We start from the raw sequence: 18,612 nt of genomic DNA on the forward strand, positions 1-18,612 counted from the left end.
TCAAGCAGCAATTATTTAAGAAGACAAAAGCAACAGGTGCTAACAGTGACAATGTGCTGCTGAAATCAGTTATCTGCTCTGGCATATCTGCTAATGTCAAGAACAAGCTGGATCAAGTGAGTTTTGGGCAGGAGTTACCTGAGAAGTGGGCTGTTGTGGATGGAGGCACGAAGAGCGAGTTTCCCAGGCCGAGTAGGCTCAATTACAGGGGCTGGCCAGCTCGTAGGACAACTGCAGGAATAAAACAGGCATTCTCTATGTCACAGGCAGAAAATATTCAAGTCATGGAAAACAGCTGTAGTTCATAAGAGGAGGGCAGAAATGGCAGATTAAATGCACAACGTAAGTGAGAAGGTAAAGAAATTTTGAAAATATGAATGTGCATTTTTTTAATTAAAAGAAGAGGTGACTGTGATGCAAAGTTGCTAAAGCAAGTCTGACTTGACAGAGATTCATGAAGAAGACAGAAGGGAAACCAGAGCTTCAGGGGGCCAGTTTTATAGAAAAGTATGGTTTATAAACTTTTGCTATTCTGTATTGTTACATTGTAGTTAAACAAATACAGATTCTGGAAATGAAGGCAGTTCTCTTTCAGAATGGGGCAGCTGACCCTGTTTCCCCTCTTCCTGCTTCTAAGTACTGATTAATCCCATGAGTGCATTCTCATTTATTAACATTTTCCTTCATTTGCTGACCAGGAAAGCATTGTGCAATGTGTGAAAGTCCCAGAGAAGCTACGGAAATCCTGAGTTTCGGCACAACCTGAAGAACAGTGATGTGGGACTGCTAACATACAATGGGGAACCAAACTCAGAGGATGAGAGATGTCAAAATTTCTGCAGGCATGTGAATCCGCAGCCTCTGACTGTCCTACCCAGAGAAAGAAAAACTTTCAACACTCTACAAGCCCCTTTCCAAGGTCCTACTGCTGTATTTGCGGTTTGTAGTCACAGGACAGGAAAGTCCCGGAATCTGACTCCCAAAGGTCTGTTTTAATTGTCTCGCTTCCCAAGGCAATAGAGAGGAAATGAGGTTTTACCAATGAGCAGTGCAGTGACTTCAAGCAGCTCACTTCGAGTAAACCTCACATTTGAACAGACTTAACTCGTACTTGTAAAGACCATGTTTTAATCAATTACAAAGGTACTGTAGGTTTAAAGAATCGCAATCTCTTCTAAAGAGGAGATGAGGTCAAAAAGATCTTTTAGACAAACTCAGCAGGAACTAGAGTATATTAAGGAAAAAAATGTTAATGTGAAACTCTTGTGACTTTAAGTAGTTTCAAAATCAATTCCACTCCATATTATTCTGTTCTGTCTTATTCTGATAATTGAGAATCATTTTCTCCGGCACTGCAGTGCTTTTAACTGACTCATATGCTCCTCAATCACTAGCAAAGGCTTCCATAATAAGCAGCAAAGTAGTACCGTCATGTGGCTAATTCTTTAGTCTTGCTTTCATCCATTTCCTCTATTAAATTAATATTCATAGTCCCATTTGGACACCACTCTGACTCTGGAACAGCATCAGTATGTCTGGAACCAAGGGAACAACTTTGGGTGTTGTGTTTGGTTTGGGGTTTTTGGGGTTGTTTTTTTTTTTTTTTAGTAGAGCTTTCAAACTCCTTCTGCACAGCTAAGTAACTAACCAGACCAGAGAGCCAGCCTCTTGCACCATGAGCTGAACCCTCCAAACTCATGCCTGGGGATGAGATACACTGGGAGATTGTACTGAATGAGCTGAACGGACAAAATCATGCCGTCGCTCTTAGAGATGATGTCAGCTCCGAGAGGGAGGGTTTAGTGAAACATATGTAGGAAAGCAGCATAGCCCCGTTCCTCTACAATCTTTTGTCCAGGCAGATCCTATGACATTTTCTTGGAAAAATAAACCTTGCGAAGCAGCCCTTCAGGCAAGTATTTCTGTGTACGATTTGCATAGATTCGATGAAAAACTTGAAAAAAATTAGCCCATTTTCTACTGGGTACCGGAAGAGGGGTTTTTTTTTATGAACTTCAGTAGTAGAATAGGAGCGGATAACAATTGCACACACACGTTTCCAGCCGGTGAGTAAGGACCGCCGTGTGCCGTGCCTTGTGTGCGATGCCCGGCGCTCGCCAGCCGCCGTCCCCTCGGCGGAGCTTCATCCACGGCCCCGACCGCCCCGGCGGGAGGCAGGGTGGGACCGTGAGAGGTAGTTTGCTTCATCTGCATAAAAGTAACTGCGGGGTGGGAGGAAACATCTCATAATTAGAACACGGGACAGAAATCCAGGTTTCTACCAACTCCGCCACAGAGCGAGTTTGTTATCCTTGGCGGAAAGGTCTCCCGCCTCCCCTGAGCCGCCTGCCCGGGCAGGGGCAGCGAGGCCCGGGGGACCCGCACAGTAAGCGGCCCTAAGCACCGGAGGTTCCTTCGGGTGGCGGCAGGATCCGTGCCAGGCCAGGAGGATCCGCTGCCCCGACCGGCCAGACCACTTCGGCCCACTGCCTCCCGCCTAACTCGCCCCAGCCGGTAACGTTTCGGGGGTGGGGGCAGGGGGTGTAACTACGGCGGCCTTCGCCCCCCGCGGCGGGAAGCCGGGAGACGGGGGGGTGACCCACGTCCCTCAGCGGCGCACCACGGGGGCCGGGCCGGGCCCTCATGGCGCGGCGCCGAGCAGCCGCGGGCGGGCGGTTCCCCGCCAGGCTCCGTCGCGCCCCGGCAGCAGGTGCCGCCCGCTCGGCCCGGCCTGCGCGCCCCGGCCCGGCCGCCAGCGGCGCGGCGGGAGGCGGGGAGGGGGTGGCGGCGAGGGGCCCGCGGAGCGCCTGCCGCAGCACCGCGGGCATGAGGCGGGAGGCGGCGCGGCGGCGGGCGAGGTGAAGGCGACCTTGCCGCCGCCTCTCCCGCCCGCAGCGGCGGGGCGGGCCGGGCCAGGCCGCCCTCCCTTCGGCATGCGGCTGCTGGGAGGCTGCAGGTGGGTAGCTGCGGGGGCGCGGGAGACCCAGCCCCGGACGGGGCGGGGTGCGCGGCTGCTCCCGGCGATGGCGGCGCGGGGAGCGCCGCGCCGGGCCCGGCGGCCGCTGCCGCGCTCCGCGCTCCCGGCCCGGCGCCGCCCATTGCCGGGGCCGAGCCGGCGCGTGTCAACACGGGGCCGCGGCGCCGGCCCTGCCCCCGGCGCCTCCCCGAGGTCGCCCGGGCGGCGGAGGCCGCGGTGCGGCTGGGAGGAGCCGCCGCTGCCGCTCGGCGCTTCCCGGGGAGGTAGAAGACAGCCCCGTCCCTCTGCCCCGCCGCTCCGGGGGGCCGGCGCCTCGGCAGGCCCCGTCCCTGCGGAAAGTTTCCCCCGGCCTGGCCGCCGCCGACCCCGGCGGGAGCCGCGGGCCGAGCCGGAGCGGCCGCTCCTCCCCGCAGCGCCGGGCTGGCCCGCCCGGTGGGCTGCGCCCGGGGCCCGACCCGCGGCTGCTCGCCGCTGCCGCCGGCCCGGGGGACGCGCGTACCCGCGGGTGCCGCCCGTCTGAGAAGGAGCCGAAAAGTTATTTCAGGTACTCTACCAGCCGTGCCGTCCGCTGCTTGTAACTTTCGGGCTGTTTGGGGGCTTTGGGGTGTGTGTGTTTGGTTTTTTTTAATAATTCCGTGAGAACGGTGCGAGATTTATTCACCGCCCTTTGGGTAAGGGAACCGGCTGCCTAAGTTGGCTTGCTCTGTGTAGTCGAACCGTAACGGGCAGAAGCCTCTAAAATTGCTGGCTGCGCCATTCTCAGATGTACTTGTGGCTTTTATGTTTCAGGTTTTTCTTAAAAATTAATTTTCATTCACCTGTGTGTTTTGGACCGAATTCTGCAGGCGTGCCTGGGTAGCGCCGGGCATGTGCGGCTGTATTTGTGGAGCGGTGACGTTATTCCACGATGCCCCCGGGGAGGAAACTCCGCCGGGCTGTGTCTGAACAGCACCGCCGGCAGCTGGCCCCGTCCAGCCTGGTGCTCCCGTGCCACGGTCCGGTTTGGTGGCTTTGATGGGGCCAGATAGCCCTTCTGCCATGGTGTTGCCGACAACAGGGCTCGGTAAGCTCTTCCAGCTGCACGGCAAACCACGTTTCTTTAACAGCAGATGTAGTGAAACGTGTTGTTTACTGTGTCTTCTCTTGGTCTGTGTTTGCACAACAGAGGCATAAATCATAATTGCGGCTCTTATGTTATTAACTGCATAACCCTACTTAAGATAGCGGTAGCCTAGTCTTTTCATTTGGAAAGAAAGCATTCAAGCATGTCGGGGTTTTCAAAGTAAGAGGGTACTTCCTCTTCCACTGCCTCCTTGCCACTTCGCATTTAGCGACCCAGTGACTTCACAGTAACATTTTTTCCAGTGCTGTATTAGATAAGTCTTAATTAACTATATTTTTTTGTCTGGTTATGCTCTGGGGTGAGATTGCACTTCAACAGAGTGTACTGTAGTGAATGGATCAAAATTTAAGCATGTTGTCATTTTAAAGACAATTTGTTATGTCAGTATAAAACACATTTGCAACTCTTTTAGGAAAATAGGGAAAGGTGTGGTTTTTGTTTTCTCTCTTCCCTCTCCCCCTTCTTTTTTATTAATTAGACCAATTAGTCTTGAGAATTCAAAAGGTTTGGGGTTTGGGGTCTTTTTTTCCTAATGGAGGTAGTTGAACCAATTCAAGGTATTTCATTTCTGCACAAACCTTGCTGTATTTATGGTTTTAGTCCAACGTAGTTATTACACCTTTGTTACTACACTAGACTTATAGGGCAGCAGTCACTCTGGTCTTATAATTGCCATTACCATTTGTGATCCTTTTAGAAAGGCAGTTATTATTTATGAGGTCCTGATAGAGCTCCACTAACTTTTTAAGCATCTGCAAATCAAAACATGCTTTAAAAAAAGTCATCTTGTAATGTAAATGCAAAGAGAAGTGGAGTTTATTAAAGGTATGCAGTTTAACAACAAATCCCATACTCTCAACCTGACAGAGCATGAAGGGATTATCCAGACTTGCCTCATCTATGTAGATTGTGCATTTCAAGCTGAGCTGAGCAACAGTCCACTGGAGTGATTTCACTGCCTGTTTCTCTGGGTTGTACCAACCTTTAAAAACACTATGGGTGTTCCAGAGCTGTTTATTTCTTTGAGGAAAAAAACCCAAAACACCAGGCTTGCAGTCGATGAGACTTGAAAAGGCCAGAGATTCAGTTTGATTTTTGAAGAAATCTATTTGCTGTTCAATTTTACATAGGTAAGTTGAAAACTGTATGAGATTTTCTTCTGTGAGATTTTATACATCCTACGTACAGTGGAAAATACTTTTTAAGTGAGCTGAAAAAAGACAATTCAAACTTAGCATGAAGTGAAATGAGGAACTTGCTTGGCTCAGGTCAGTTTTTGTTGTACTAGGAAATGGCTATGGCTAAGCAATTCCATGTTTGGTAGAAAAGAGATGTGTGATTTCGTTTGACTTCTTTAATTACAGAAGCCATAAAATCTTGTTTGGTATTTTCTGCATTGGATCCGTAACTTTGAGCTTGAACCAGTAATTTAAGAAAACGAAAAAAAATCTGCCCTTGAAAACTTAAGTGTGTGTAGTTTTTTCACTGATTGCACTTTTTAAATTAAAACTGCTCCTAATCTGAATTTTGCTAGCTTCAGCTGCCAGTCATGGATGTCTTCATAGTCTGTATTTTAAATAATTCTTAAAAACTTCAGTGCTTGAAAGAAAGTGATAGTAATAAGAAAGGGGTGTTAGAGTATCGAAGAGGAAGGTTGGAAAATGTGTGATGCCTAAGGTTATGGTGTAGAACTTTTTTCTGTTACTCTTCTGCTGCTTTTGCTGTTCTGTGAAGCACTGCCCCAGGTGTAGTTAGGAAGTCATGGATAAGGGTTTTTTAAGTTAGTCAAGAGAGTCATCATTGTTCACTCATTTCCGTAGTGTTTGTTGCTATGGCAGCTAGCCAGCGGCCTTATTAGTGATCAAGGTGGTTACATTTCATTTTTTGTTGTGTGGTACTGGAAACTGTAAGAAACAGATGTTGTACAAAGACTGCAATGAGTTGTTTCTGTGAAGAGACTAAAATGTTTCTGTCCTCAGATTGAAGTTAATGTATAGTGATGCTTTATCGCTCTTATTATGCGTAGTTATGTTTAAAATGCCTCCTGTCTTCAGGCTTGCTCAATATTTACAATAAACATGCTACTTCTACCCTGTGTTTGAAGCGAGAAACCCATTAATTGAACAAGCCCGATTTTTATGCTTGAAAGAATTGACACTTAATTCATTTTAGTTACTAAATTACATGTTAAAGGTAGAATATAACAAAAGCAGAGGTGAGATGGTGTAACGAGAAGCAGAGTCATTTTTCTTACCTCTTTGTCTCAAACTGTAGTCATTTCCAGTTAGACATAGATAGAAAATCAATTGTAATCTGCTCATAATTGCCTTCCTGGTAGAGTTATGAGGCATTTCTTTTCCCACCCCCTTCTTTTTCTTCTTCTTCCTCCCTTTTTAAATTTTTTTCCCCTGTCTCTCCATATTTTTTTCCTCTGCATGTCTTATGGAATAGGCAGCTCTCCAGAGTCAGAAGAGAAAAATACTGTACAGATATTTTTCACTGTAAAGCTCTGCATCTTTAAATGTTTTTGTGTAACTGCTTGAGGCTCTGTCAAAAAGCATGTTCCTTACCATGTTGTTTACTGATGAGCAGAAACTGAGGGAGGTTTTCATAACCTTGGGGCTATCTGCTTAGATGAACGAGGCATTTCTCTTTTACCTATCAGGATTGATTACTTCAGGCTAGATCACATTTCTTGTGTAAAAGGCTGAGCGTGCACTACCAAAAATCCAAACTGTATTTTGCTTAGTATGAGGTGCTGGGCTTATCACTTGACACTGACTTTCTCATTCTGCAAGGATATTCTGTCCCCCAGTTAAGGAATTACTTTAGTTTTTTGGTAAACTCAAACTCCATTCATTCTTGAATCATAGCTGCAGAATAAGAATGTTTTGAAAGAGTATTTTAATTGTAAGACTCGTACTTATGCTGTCCCGACTGGAAAGGTCTGGACAAGACCTTTTCAAAGTTTGCCCTGGGGAGTAACGAAGCTCACTCTCTGCAATTGCAAGATTCATCGTTCTTCCAGGCTTACCTCACAGTGTGTGCCAGACTACCTTTTCTGACTGCCTGGCCATTTTAAGGTTGTATTTTCATAATTTACAATACCAGTGTAACACTTCAAAATATGACATACGTCCTCTTTCTCCCTGGGAGTGGAATGTCTGTTTACGTGTATATATGTACCTGTATATGTGTGTGTATAGGTAGATAGATGCAGAATGGAATGCAAGACCATCCCAGGATCTGCGGTCCTTTAAATGTAGGAGGCGCCTATGTGCTCACAAATACAGCACCCAGTACCTCTTATTTTAGACCAAAGTGATTTAGTTCTGAATCTTTTCAGGATAAATACGTCCTTAGCATAAAACTTCTGCAAGATTATACAAAGTATTTTAAATGTATTCTGTCTTAAAATTATAGTTTTGTTGAGGGTAAATAGTGAGGAAATTGAAGTTACGACCAGGAGTAAGGATTTTACTTAATAGGAAGTTGGTATTTTGAGAAAAGAGTGGGGAGAGAAGAGGGAGAGGCAAAGCAAGACAGTGGCTGGGAGTAGAGAGTTTAATGGACGTTAATAATCGTCCCAATGGAAGAAATACAGTAATTTATTTTGGTATGAAAGGAATGTCTTGGGAGGTGGTTGAAAGTTGCAGAGGAGTGCCAGAGATTGGGGAAGTCAGTGAAGCTGGAGGTGTTCAGCAGTAAATGTGATGCAAGTTACTGAAAATTCCTTAAAAGCAGTCTGCTTGCTGTGAGCAGGTAAAGCTCAGAGGCTGGGAAGAGTCTTAAGTCCTGGAGTCCTTTACTAATTTGCAAAAAGTGTCATGATAATTCCTGAATGACTGTTTGTGTGAGCCATCCTCTCCTGTGAGCTGTAAAAAGTAATGTGTTAAGTTGCAAAATCAGTGAATCAGTCCCATCAAACTTTGACGTTTTGCCGTGACTGAAAATTTTTATTGTGTTGTGACTTTAGACCTTTTATTTTAGGACTAATGAAATTTAGTAGTTTGACAGAGATTGGCTGGAAAAGGGACAGATTACATTTCCTTTAACAGAAGCTACTTTGCTAGTCTCCTTTTGTTCTTCAAACTGTTAATGTAAGTAGCTGGTACCTATAAACCCTCATCTCTGTGCTTTCCTAGTCACTGTTACCATTGGTGCCCTGACTCTGGGCAGATCTCTTCAATCCTTCATCATCTGTAAAGCTGATGTTTGAATCACAGAGTTATCTAATCTTTCTAGCATCAATGCATGGCCTCGTCCTTGATAAGAAGCCCTTCTCTTATAAAAAGTTCCATCAACACTTTCATGGAGATCTCTACTTTATCGAAGTGGAGGGTCTGAGAGCCTCATAATTTGCAGCAACATCCCCTAAGGCCTTTCCACCTTAAAGCATTCAACTGATTTGAAAACCTTAGATGATTTCTCCTTCAGCAATAATTCCAATACATACTATTTGTAATGCCAGATACACCTCTGGAAATGGTTTGTTCTGGCTTGGGAAGGACTATGATGTACAAGCGCCCAGGGCTGTGCACCTGGGTTCATGAGTCTCTGTAGCAGCTGCTTCTGGGGTTGCTGCTGCCATTCTTGCTGGGCTGCCAACTGGGCTTTTGCTGCTCTTGCTGAGCTGTGAGTTGGACTCATTAGTGTTTCTGGAACTGTCACTGTTGGGATTACAGTCTGGGTTTCTTGAAGTTGTTGCTGAGCTACAGCCCATGCTTACTGCTGAAAGATTGAAGTCAAGAGTTTTCTGCTTCAGCTGCCATTTCCCCAGCCGCTTGTTCACTTGCCTGTTAATAGCTTTTTTTATTGTAGTTGTTTGTGTGGAGGAAAATAACATCTGGTATCATGCATACATTGATGTGACTTTCATCTGGTTCCAGCAAAAGACTGCGTAGCCCATAAATGTGTTTAGGTGATGCCCACAAGGTCGAGTTTGACCTCATTACCAAGATTCATTCAGTCTTGCGACTTTCTTGTGAGCTCTCTTCTTCCTTCTCTGAATTGACCATCACTTGTTACAAGTGGAACTTGGTAAACCACACTTGCCTGATGAATTAGGAGAAATTAAACTACCAGTCTTCGCAGAGATTAAGCATGTCTTTGCATTGTGGAATTACACAACCAGTCTTGTTTTCAAGACTCAAAATAATTGCTCTTTGACTTTGATAAGTTTAACTATGTTGGTTCCATGCATGGTCTCTCCATAAGTTTTTGTTCAGTATTTGGTGATGGTCTTCTGTCTGATTTGTTTCATAAAACTGGCAGCTCCAGATTTTCTAAGGCAGTGTTAGCAGTCTTTAGTTTGCACAGGACACCTTATTAATTTCAGACATTAGTATGTTACAGATCAATTGCCTTTTAATGTATACAGCTGTCACAAGAGAGACCTCAGATAAGCAAGCTCATTAGTGTGAAAACAAGCATCACTCTCTTAAGGCTGATCTTTTCTTGCTGTGCTCTGCATATTTCTGTGAGCAAGAAGGACTGCAAGAAGGATGTTGAGGTGCTGTAGCGTGTCCCAAGAAAGGCAACGAAGCTGGTGATGGGTGTAGAAGACAAGTCTTATGAGAAGCAGTTGAGGAACCTGGGGTTGTTTAGCCTTGAAAAGGGAGGCTGAGGGGAGACATTACTGCTCTCTACAACTGCCTGAAAGGTGGTTGCAGCGAGGTGGGTGTCTGTCTTTTTTTCCCAGGTAACAAGTCATAGAACGAGATGAAATGGCCTGAAGTGTTGCACCAAGGGAGGTTTAGATTGGATATTAGGAAAAATGTCACCATGAAGATAAACACTGGAACAGGTGCCTGGACAGGTTGTAGAATCTCCAGCCTTGGAGATGCTCAGAAGTTGATTTGGGAAATGCACTGAACAACCTACTGTGGTTGACCCTGTGTTGAGTGTGAGTTTGTTGGACTAGCTGACCTCCAGAGATCCCTTCCAAACTCAATTATTTAGTTATAAATGTTAAATAGTATCACCAGTTCTGAATGAAATCTTCATATTTGCATCTGTTGTTGTTAGATCTAACTCAATGATGTGGTAAGACTCTGAAAAGCAAAGTGTGAGCTCTGGAGGCCAAAAAGGGCTTGAAATACTAACTTTTAATGAAGGAATCTATGCAAGTTTCATAGGACTAAAATCTAGTTGCCTGTCTAACTTAAAAAAAAAAGAGGAGGGGGAAGCTTCATAAAGTGGAGACTAAACATAAGGAAGTTTGGTCTGCAATATTAATTTCTGCTTTAGAAGTTGAAATGTCTGAGCTCAGAATGGAAAGACTCTGAAACTCTGAAGACCCCCTAAAATTATGTGAAATCACTAGCAGATTGTCTCTTTTTGATATGTTAGTTTATTAAACAAAAGTGAGCAAGCTGTTTTATTAACGTATAAAATACTAGGATTTCAAGGCCTGGTGTACATAGTTCAGTATGGGGACTTCCTGGTGGTTTGCCCTGAATTCAGGGATACAATAAATCTGAAGAACAGCCATACCTAAATGACAGGTAGAGTTTATGTGTAGTTATTTTCTATTTATTTTTTAACTTGTCTTTGCAGCTACAGTAGCCCACTTTCTATAAGATCTGGCTATTGTTGCTACATGTCAGCTCTAGTAAAAGCTTCCCCACAAAGTAAGAAATAATTATATACTAAGTGTGTCTTGACAAACCACATGACCATCTCTGTCTTCCCTGATTTTTAACTTACTAAATCTGGACAAAAAAACTGGACCGTAAGATACTCTCTGGCTCTTTCATTCCAATAGAGAGTAAATAGCAAGGCCGAAAGTCTTGCAGAAAATCTGCTGCTGGCAGCTCTCTCACAGAAGGCTCCAGTCCAAAATGACAACTGCAGCCCTGTGGTACAGGCACAGGAATTGTCTCTCAAATAAGCATAACCCTGTGAAGCCATTTAGGGTGATGCAGAGTCCAACTAACACCTTGAACTTCATCCAGGAACCCTGGAGATTATGGAGCTCTGTTGCCAACAGCATGACCTGAAACACAACCTGGCCATGTCAGTAGACAGTTTGAGAGGCCTATTTTCCCCTGACGAGCCTTTCAAACTCTTAATAATAGTCTGTGGCACAGATAAAAGATGTTAGGTTGACTGGCTAAGTCTCTTAAATTTGTATTTAAATGAAGAGAATACTTTTTTATTTAACATAACCATGTTAGTTTTGTTAGAGGATTTTCTTCTGACAGAACAAATTTGAATAAAAGTACTTTGCTAAGCATGACGGCGTACACTTTGTACAGTTGTAGGCATTGTCTGGCTGCCCAATATTGTCACAGGGAAAGTTAATTAGTTCAAATTTTTATGCTCAGAAAGCATCCAGACAGTGTGACTCATTCTGGAAGTGGAAAGAGATCAAATCTAACATGTATTGCTGGAAACTTTTCCCTAAAGTCCTTTGTACCTCAGTGTCTCTGCTTCAATTCATAAGTAATAAAATTAAGAAAGAAATTAAGCAGAATGCCCTCCAGCAATAATCTTAAAATAAACACTGTTACCCCATTTGTTGCAGAAATCAGCAGCATGTTCCACACTGCCCTGGTGTTGATAGGAGTAGTTGCTCGACAGCCATCTTAGTGCATGGCAAGGGCTTTCAATGTTTTCTGGCTTGCAACCCCCTGAAATTTTTCCAGTAAAGCTGAAAGGCCCAGCATTGATGTAGCTGAACTGCAGGTTGGATTTTCTTGGGTTTCTTTGGCAAAGTGTGTAAAAATAGGATAGACCCTTCGGTGTCTGTAGATTGGAATCTGAAAACCAGTGGCAGGTGATTGATTTGGGGTTTTTTGCCTTTTCTGTTTAAGGATTTTTAATCTGGGTAATTTTCTTAAAAGCTTAAGTGTTTTACGCTCTTGCATCCCCAAAAAGGGCAGAAAGAAGTACAAGATGTTAAGTGCAGTTTTAAAGAAAACTAAAGACTTTTAGACTTATGTCTTGGTGCTAGTGGCAGATGTTGTGCTTTTCCCTTACATTTGCATTTTTAAATAAAAAGATTTTATTTTTTTTTCAGACAGGAAACGGTAACTGAGGCCTTGTCCTAAAGGAAGACTCACAGAATGGGGTGGTTCTTACACATGGCTGTATCACAGCAGGGAGTAAAGGGATCTACCCTTATGAGCACAGTCATTGTTGCAAAATTGAACCTTAACTGGCCAAACTGTGGAAATGGTCACATTGCTTATGTGAAGAAAAACATTTCCCCTACACATTTGGTGGAATGCTCTTGGGTGTCTGTTCCCCAAAAAACCCAAGAATTACTGCCCTTGGAAGCCAGGCTTCTGTGATCATGTTGTCTGTGTGCACACGCCCTTGTGCTGGTACGGTTAGTGACTCATCTTTTGTGCCAGGTTTTAACCACACTTGAGTTGGAGCTTCCACTTAAAGATGGGAAGAATCCTTGAGCCTGTGGTGTGTCCTTGTGGCAGAGAAAGCCAGCAGTGTCCTGGGCTGCATTATGTGGAGTTGTGCAGCATGTGAGGGGGGATCCTTCCCCTCTGCTCCGCACTGGTGAGGCACACCTGGAGTGTTGTGTCCAGTGCTGGGCTCTCCAGTACAAGAGAGACCTGGACATACTCGAGTGAGTCTAACAAAGGGCCACAAAGATGATTAAGGGAGCATCTCTCCTGTGAGGAAAGGCTGAGAGAGCTGGAACTGTTCAACCTGGAGAAGAGAAGGCTGAGGGGGATCTTACCAATGCGTATAAATAGCCAAAGGGAGGGTGCAATGAGGGCAGAGGCAGGCTCTTTTCAGTGGTGCCCAGGGACAGGACAAGAGGCAGTGAGCACAGACAGAAACAGGAGAGGTTCCCTCTTCTCACCGGGAAATGTTTTGGGTTTTTTTACTGTGAGGGTGACTGAGCACTGGCACAGGTTGCCCGGGAGGTGGTGGAGTCTCTGTCTTTGGAGATACTTGGATGCTGTCTGGACAGGGTCATGAGCAACTAGCTGTAGGTGGCCCTGCTTGAGCAGGGAGGTTGGACCAGCTGACTTCCAGAGGTTTCTTCTAACCTCAGTGGTTCTGTGATACTATGGCAGGAGCATTGCTTAGGGATCCATGCCTGACTTCCAGAGGTTTCTTCTAACCTCAGTGGTTCTGTGATACTATGGCAGGAGCATTGCTTAGGGATCCATGCCTACAATGGATATCTGAAGTTACGGTGCCGAGGCAGCTGCTTTTTAATTATCCTCTTAGGTAAGCATAATCAAAACTATTCACTTTCAAAATCAAAGTCTTTGCTTCAGAGAATGTCTCATTTTAGGAGCAACTTCTCAGTGTGGTACTGATGGGTGATACCAGTGTTTCTGCTGTTGCAGAATGCAGCTTTATGCCTTCTGTGTGGCTTGCTGGTATGGCTCATGCCTGTTGGGCTCCTCATGTAGGCAGACTGTGCAGTTAGGTGCAGCTACAGGCAGTCATCTTGTCATCTCATGGTCACAGCCTTCGTCTACCCACAGACAAGGAAAGACTGGATCTGTTTATACCCAAGGTTAGCAAAAAAGTAATCACTACTTGTGGTAAAACTTGCCCTCTTCTCTTCGAAAGGTATTAGAGGATATCATGATAAATGTTGCAGTGGTTTGCTCAAGTCTTCCATGCAGTCAATACTGACAATCTACTGGGATTATACTAGAGCCTGTAGACCTCCTAACCTTCTTTTAAGACGCTGGAAAATGCATCTCTGCTTTTTTAAATTTTAAGGGTAAGTGCAGTCAAATGAGTCTTTTTTTCAAAGAGTGAAAGAACTCTGCTACTTTGTTTTAGTGCATTTGAAAGTGCATGTTTTTCTACAGAGAAATTATGTTGCATTTAAAAATAGTTGAGCCTTTTTAAATGTTATTTTTAAAGGCTAGTTATTCTCTAGCCAAAGCATTACTCATATTTATCAGTGTACCATTTGTGTTTTTCTGAATTCTAAGCACTTTTTACCGGTCATTTAATTCACTCTGTGTGACTGTAGAATGGTGGTGTTTGTTTTTATGACTGTGTGTAGATACAGTTTAGAGCACCACTTACTATTCCTCAAAACTAAATAGACTTTTTTTAAAGTGGTCTCCTTAAGATAGTTTGCATCTCTTAACATACTAACTGGAAAAGAAGAATTTCTGTTGTATTGCCACCTCATAATTTTAAAGATAAGCGTCTCCCTTGCAACTCCCAATTCCAACAGTAAACGTAGAGTATTTTGCAATGGTACAGCAGTGAGTTTTGTCTGTAGCATAAACTTTCATTTCTAATTCATAAATATGTGGTTGATTTAACTTGTGTACTGTATTCTTACAAATGCATCATTTGTTACTGGAGGCTTAGCATAAAGGTCTACGATAAAAGATAATTAAATACTTTAATGGGACAAGTTGTCTTTCTAATTGCTGCAATAATACCACTTAAGTTACAGAATGACCATTTTGTATGCTTGCATAAAATAATATCTTGTTAAGTAGGGCTTTGTTTCCAATGTGTTTGAAACAACAGGAGTTGGCTGGAACTAGCAGCTTTTTATTTTAGGGTGGGTTCCCCCCCCCCTCCCCCTTCCATAGAGTAGTGTTTCCCTAATATCTTCAGCCTACACTGTCTGAATTTCCCAGCTGCTCCAGCTCTCCCTCCTTTGGTCTTTCTGATCCTGCCATGTGTGCTTTTCATACCAAACTGGGCAGCAGGGGGGGGGCATGGGCGGGGGCATGGGGGGAAACACATTCTCCGTTCCCACCCCTTGCCCAGCTGAGAGATTCACCCTGGCTCCCGTCCCTCTGCAGTGCCCCGTCCCCTTGCTGTGTGCCATTTGGAAATCTTCTTCCACCATGGAGTCCCTGAGCCCATCATTTCCAGCCAGTTCAGGATTTTGTGCTGGCCTGCTGTTTAATGAAGTGGCATTAGGGACCCAGTGAGCCCTGCACACAATGTCCAGTCTCTAGGAGCCACAAAACTAGGTTTTCACAGCTTACTGATCTTGCAAGACCAGAAATTTGAAGCACTGCTAAGTTTGCTGTATTTTGGTGACTGGATTTAACTTACTGACATCTTGTCTTTTTAGATGTGTTAATAGGAGACTACTAAACTGGTCAGGTTATTGGATTTGGAAGGATGAGCATAAGTAGAGCTTGCTTTGCCCATTTATGCTGTGTACCTTCTAGTGATGCTGTTACAGCCTCTCACAGATGTGATGGGAGAGCCATGGTGTTTCTTGCTAAGGTTTCTTTGCTGAGCTCATCGTTCCCACAAGGAAGCCTCGTGGACTGGTTAAACCTTAATACAAATGCTTTTCTGTCATCGCAAGTGTGATTTAATAGGATGATCTGACACCTTTTAAACCATGGACAGCCCAACTTTTACAGAAGAACTGAGAAGATGTTTCCAGAACAGCTGGTTTCAGTAACTGACATGGTCCACAAGGTAGAATTAGAAAATGTCTTCTTAATTCATGCAACTACAGCTTTGCTAGAATATTTTCTGTACATTAAATAATATAACATAAGTCTTCAGATTGTATCTGTTCCAACTTTGGTCATAGTCAGCTGCAGCATGGCATTAGCATGAACATTAATCTGCAAGTAGACCTGGTTTCCTGAAGACATGCACTTGAAGTATGGAGAGTTGGTTTGGAGGTGTGGGGTATTCTTACTGTTACTGTAGAAGGCATTGGGGTGGCAGGTATTTGCGAGTAAATTTCTTAAAGCCTTATTTTTAAGGCAGATCATACACTTGCCCTGGTTGTGCTTGTAGAGCCTGAAGTACGCCACTTCTGTGCTATGGAGTTCTCGATTTGTTACAGCTGTGCATAAAGTGTCATACATGTCCTTTGCAAAACAAGTGTTTCTGGTATTGCAAAAGAAGTGCCTGATATTCAACAACTGACTAGCCAAGTGATCCTGCTTGCATTTAACTGCAGTTTTTGGGCATAGGTGAGTTGGACTGGCTTCCTATTTTGCCTACAGAAGTTTTAATATGCTTAACATTATCCAATACCGGCAACTGAGGTACTCTAAATACCACAGCAGGGTCTGATTAGCTTTTTCAGATCACTGCTTTTATTCGCTGTTTGCAAAGAGGCTTAATCCAGTGCTGGAGATCAGGCGTCCCACTGTGCTCGTGGGTAGCTTTCTCTCACTCTTTGTGTTCACAGTGGCAGAAATTAGTGAGGAGTCTCCTCCTGCCTCTGACTTAAAAGCTCCGAAATAGTGGTGTTAGTAGTTGTTCTGAGGCATGTTTAATGGACAGTGCAGAGAGACTATAGCTGGGGTTTTTGGTTTGCAGCTTAATATCTGGTTATATGATAAATGCATCAGTGTAATAACATTGTGATTTATTGTGAATAGACGGTATGTGATTTCGTTTTCTATCTTGAATCACTTTAATATCCACATAAAGCTTGGGAAATTACTCAAAACAGCTCTAACAAACCTATTCTAATTCTTTTCTTCTTTTAAATCACAGTAGGTGTTTCCCAGCAGATTGCCTGTCCTCTCAAAGCATAGGACAGCTGCCTCTGTAGTTCTCAGTATTGCTTTTAGTTATGTAATGATGCTGAAGTTCAGTAAATACTCTTTTCTAGTAGTCATTCAAATGAACACTTGCAAACGTAGAATCCCCTCCTCTGTGCTGGGCTGTCTTCACTGAAGTTGCCAGCAGTAGCAACTTCTTATTTGAAAGTCTACATTACTCCACCTTTTTTATCAAGCATCAAACCTTGCTGCTACTACTGCATCACTAAATGTATGTGTTACAGGGCTTGATGATATTGGAAGTGTTGGGCATGGAAGGGAAGGGAGGGGAGGGTGTGGACTACAGTTAATGTTTCCATGTGGCTTACTTCAATAAAAATATAAACAATAAAAAGCTGGCTATGGCCTAGCTCCTGACTTTTGTTCAAATATTTTGTTACTGCAAAGAGACAGGAAGATCTTGGCATCTAGAACAGATCTGTGAAATAAAAGGGAAAGAAGTTCTGTTGCAAACAAATATGAGTGACTCCAGAACAAAAGAGTGGTTGTTAGTTCCTTTCTATCAAGTGCCCTAATGTTTCAATGCCAGTGCTTAAAAATATCCATTATTCCACATATTAATATTACATGGGTTTAGTGTAATCAGTTTCACCTTCCATTCAAATTATCCACAAGTACACTGTTAGTGTTGTGTGTAAATGCAAGTTTATTACATTTATTGACTGATGTACAAAAGTGTCGGGAAATTCAGAAAGGGGTTTCTGAATACATTTCAGTGTTTAGCGTGGGCTCCTTTCATACCTTCTTGCACTTTATACCAATATGATTAATTTTGCTAACAAGAATAGGGGACTACAATAGCTACTGATAGATTTATTTCTCTTTAATATTTTTCCTCACAAAGAACTTTTTGTTTCCATAATAGAAGGGATTATATTCCTTAAGACTGATGTATTTTAATAGGAACTCACAACTTTTACTACTTAAAAATAATTCCTTTCTTTGTTTCATGAATTAGAAACAATGAGGAGAAGCTGAAGTCTGCCCAAGCCAGGTGTTTCTTGTTGGCAGCCTGCTCCCTAATGACTCTGGCTCTCATACAGCAGCTGCCTGCTAGTCTCTTTTGTATGGCCTATTGTTGCTGCACACCCCTCGTTAATACACATGCTGCCCGGGGCAGACCCTGAGAATGACATCAACTTGCTTATCTTAGAAACCTCCGAACCTGATGCAGGGTGGGGAGGTTGCCTTGCATCTGCCCGGCGTGCTAATTGTGAGCTCTACGGGTCGTGATTGGCTCTGCGGCCGCTCAGTAATAGGTTAAGCAAAGACATCGCGGGTCCATCTGTTCGTCCATTCATTGTTCTGCTTGCTTGCCTGAAGTCTGCAGCTGAAATCGTGTTAAGGAGTTGCTTCTGGAACAGCTACAAGAAACCAATGTCTGTGTGTTTTCCAGCTATCGTAAGTATATGGGCTTCTCTCTGCAGAAATGGGACATTTCACCTGTCTGGTGTTTCAGCATATCAGTTTGCGTTTGGACAGCATAGCTAGTGGGTGCATGTATCGGCTGAGATTTGCACGCTTTGGGTGTCTCTTGGAAAAAGCGGGAAAGAAAAACAGTTTGTCTGAAGACCAAGTATATTAAAGAGCAATGATCTCACCCAGTGCATTCTATTAAGGAACTTTCAAAAGCATCGGTAATGGTGTGTTTCCCAGAATTTGAAAATGGTAGGCAGTAGCCATCAACAGAACAAATTCTCCTCTAGCCCCCTGGGGGGGAGGTTTCAACTTTAAGTTATAGGTATTTACCCTTTTTTTTGCAAATAAGGGATTATTTACTTTAATTTGTGACTGGTAGAAAGAGCTTTTAAGAGAAAAAAAGAAACAAACACCTTTTTCTATTATACCATACAATGGGTGATATTTCCTGTGTTTGTGAAAATAGGAAGAGCTCCATTGTGGGCTATATGAAGATGCCGTAGCGCAAGATAGAGCATTCAGATGCTGTCAGATGGGGACATGTTCCAGTCAAAGGTTTTGTGCTTTGAAAGCTATTCATG

General features: G+C 43.8%; 1 protein-coding gene across 3 annotated transcripts in view; it reads left to right on the forward strand.

Moving 5' to 3' along the window:
• The first annotated feature begins 1,726 nt into the window (after nt 1-1,726).
• The window catches only part of ZC3H12C (zinc finger CCCH-type containing 12C), a 44,781-nt gene continuing 27,895 nt past the window's right edge, over nt 1,727-18,612 (forward strand). The window contains exon 1 of one of the 3 annotated variants that reach the window (XM_055702528.1): nt 1,727-2,514. The gene's annotated coding sequence lies outside the window, so the exon portion shown is untranslated. The other 2 variants (XM_055702527.1, XM_027801238.2) reach the window with 2 other exon arrangements.

This window comes from Falco cherrug, chromosome 2 (genome assembly GCF_023634085.1).
Source record: "Falco cherrug isolate bFalChe1 chromosome 2, bFalChe1.pri, whole genome shotgun sequence".
In the NCBI taxonomy this organism is placed as follows: Eukaryota; Metazoa; Chordata; class Aves; order Falconiformes; family Falconidae; genus Falco; species Falco cherrug.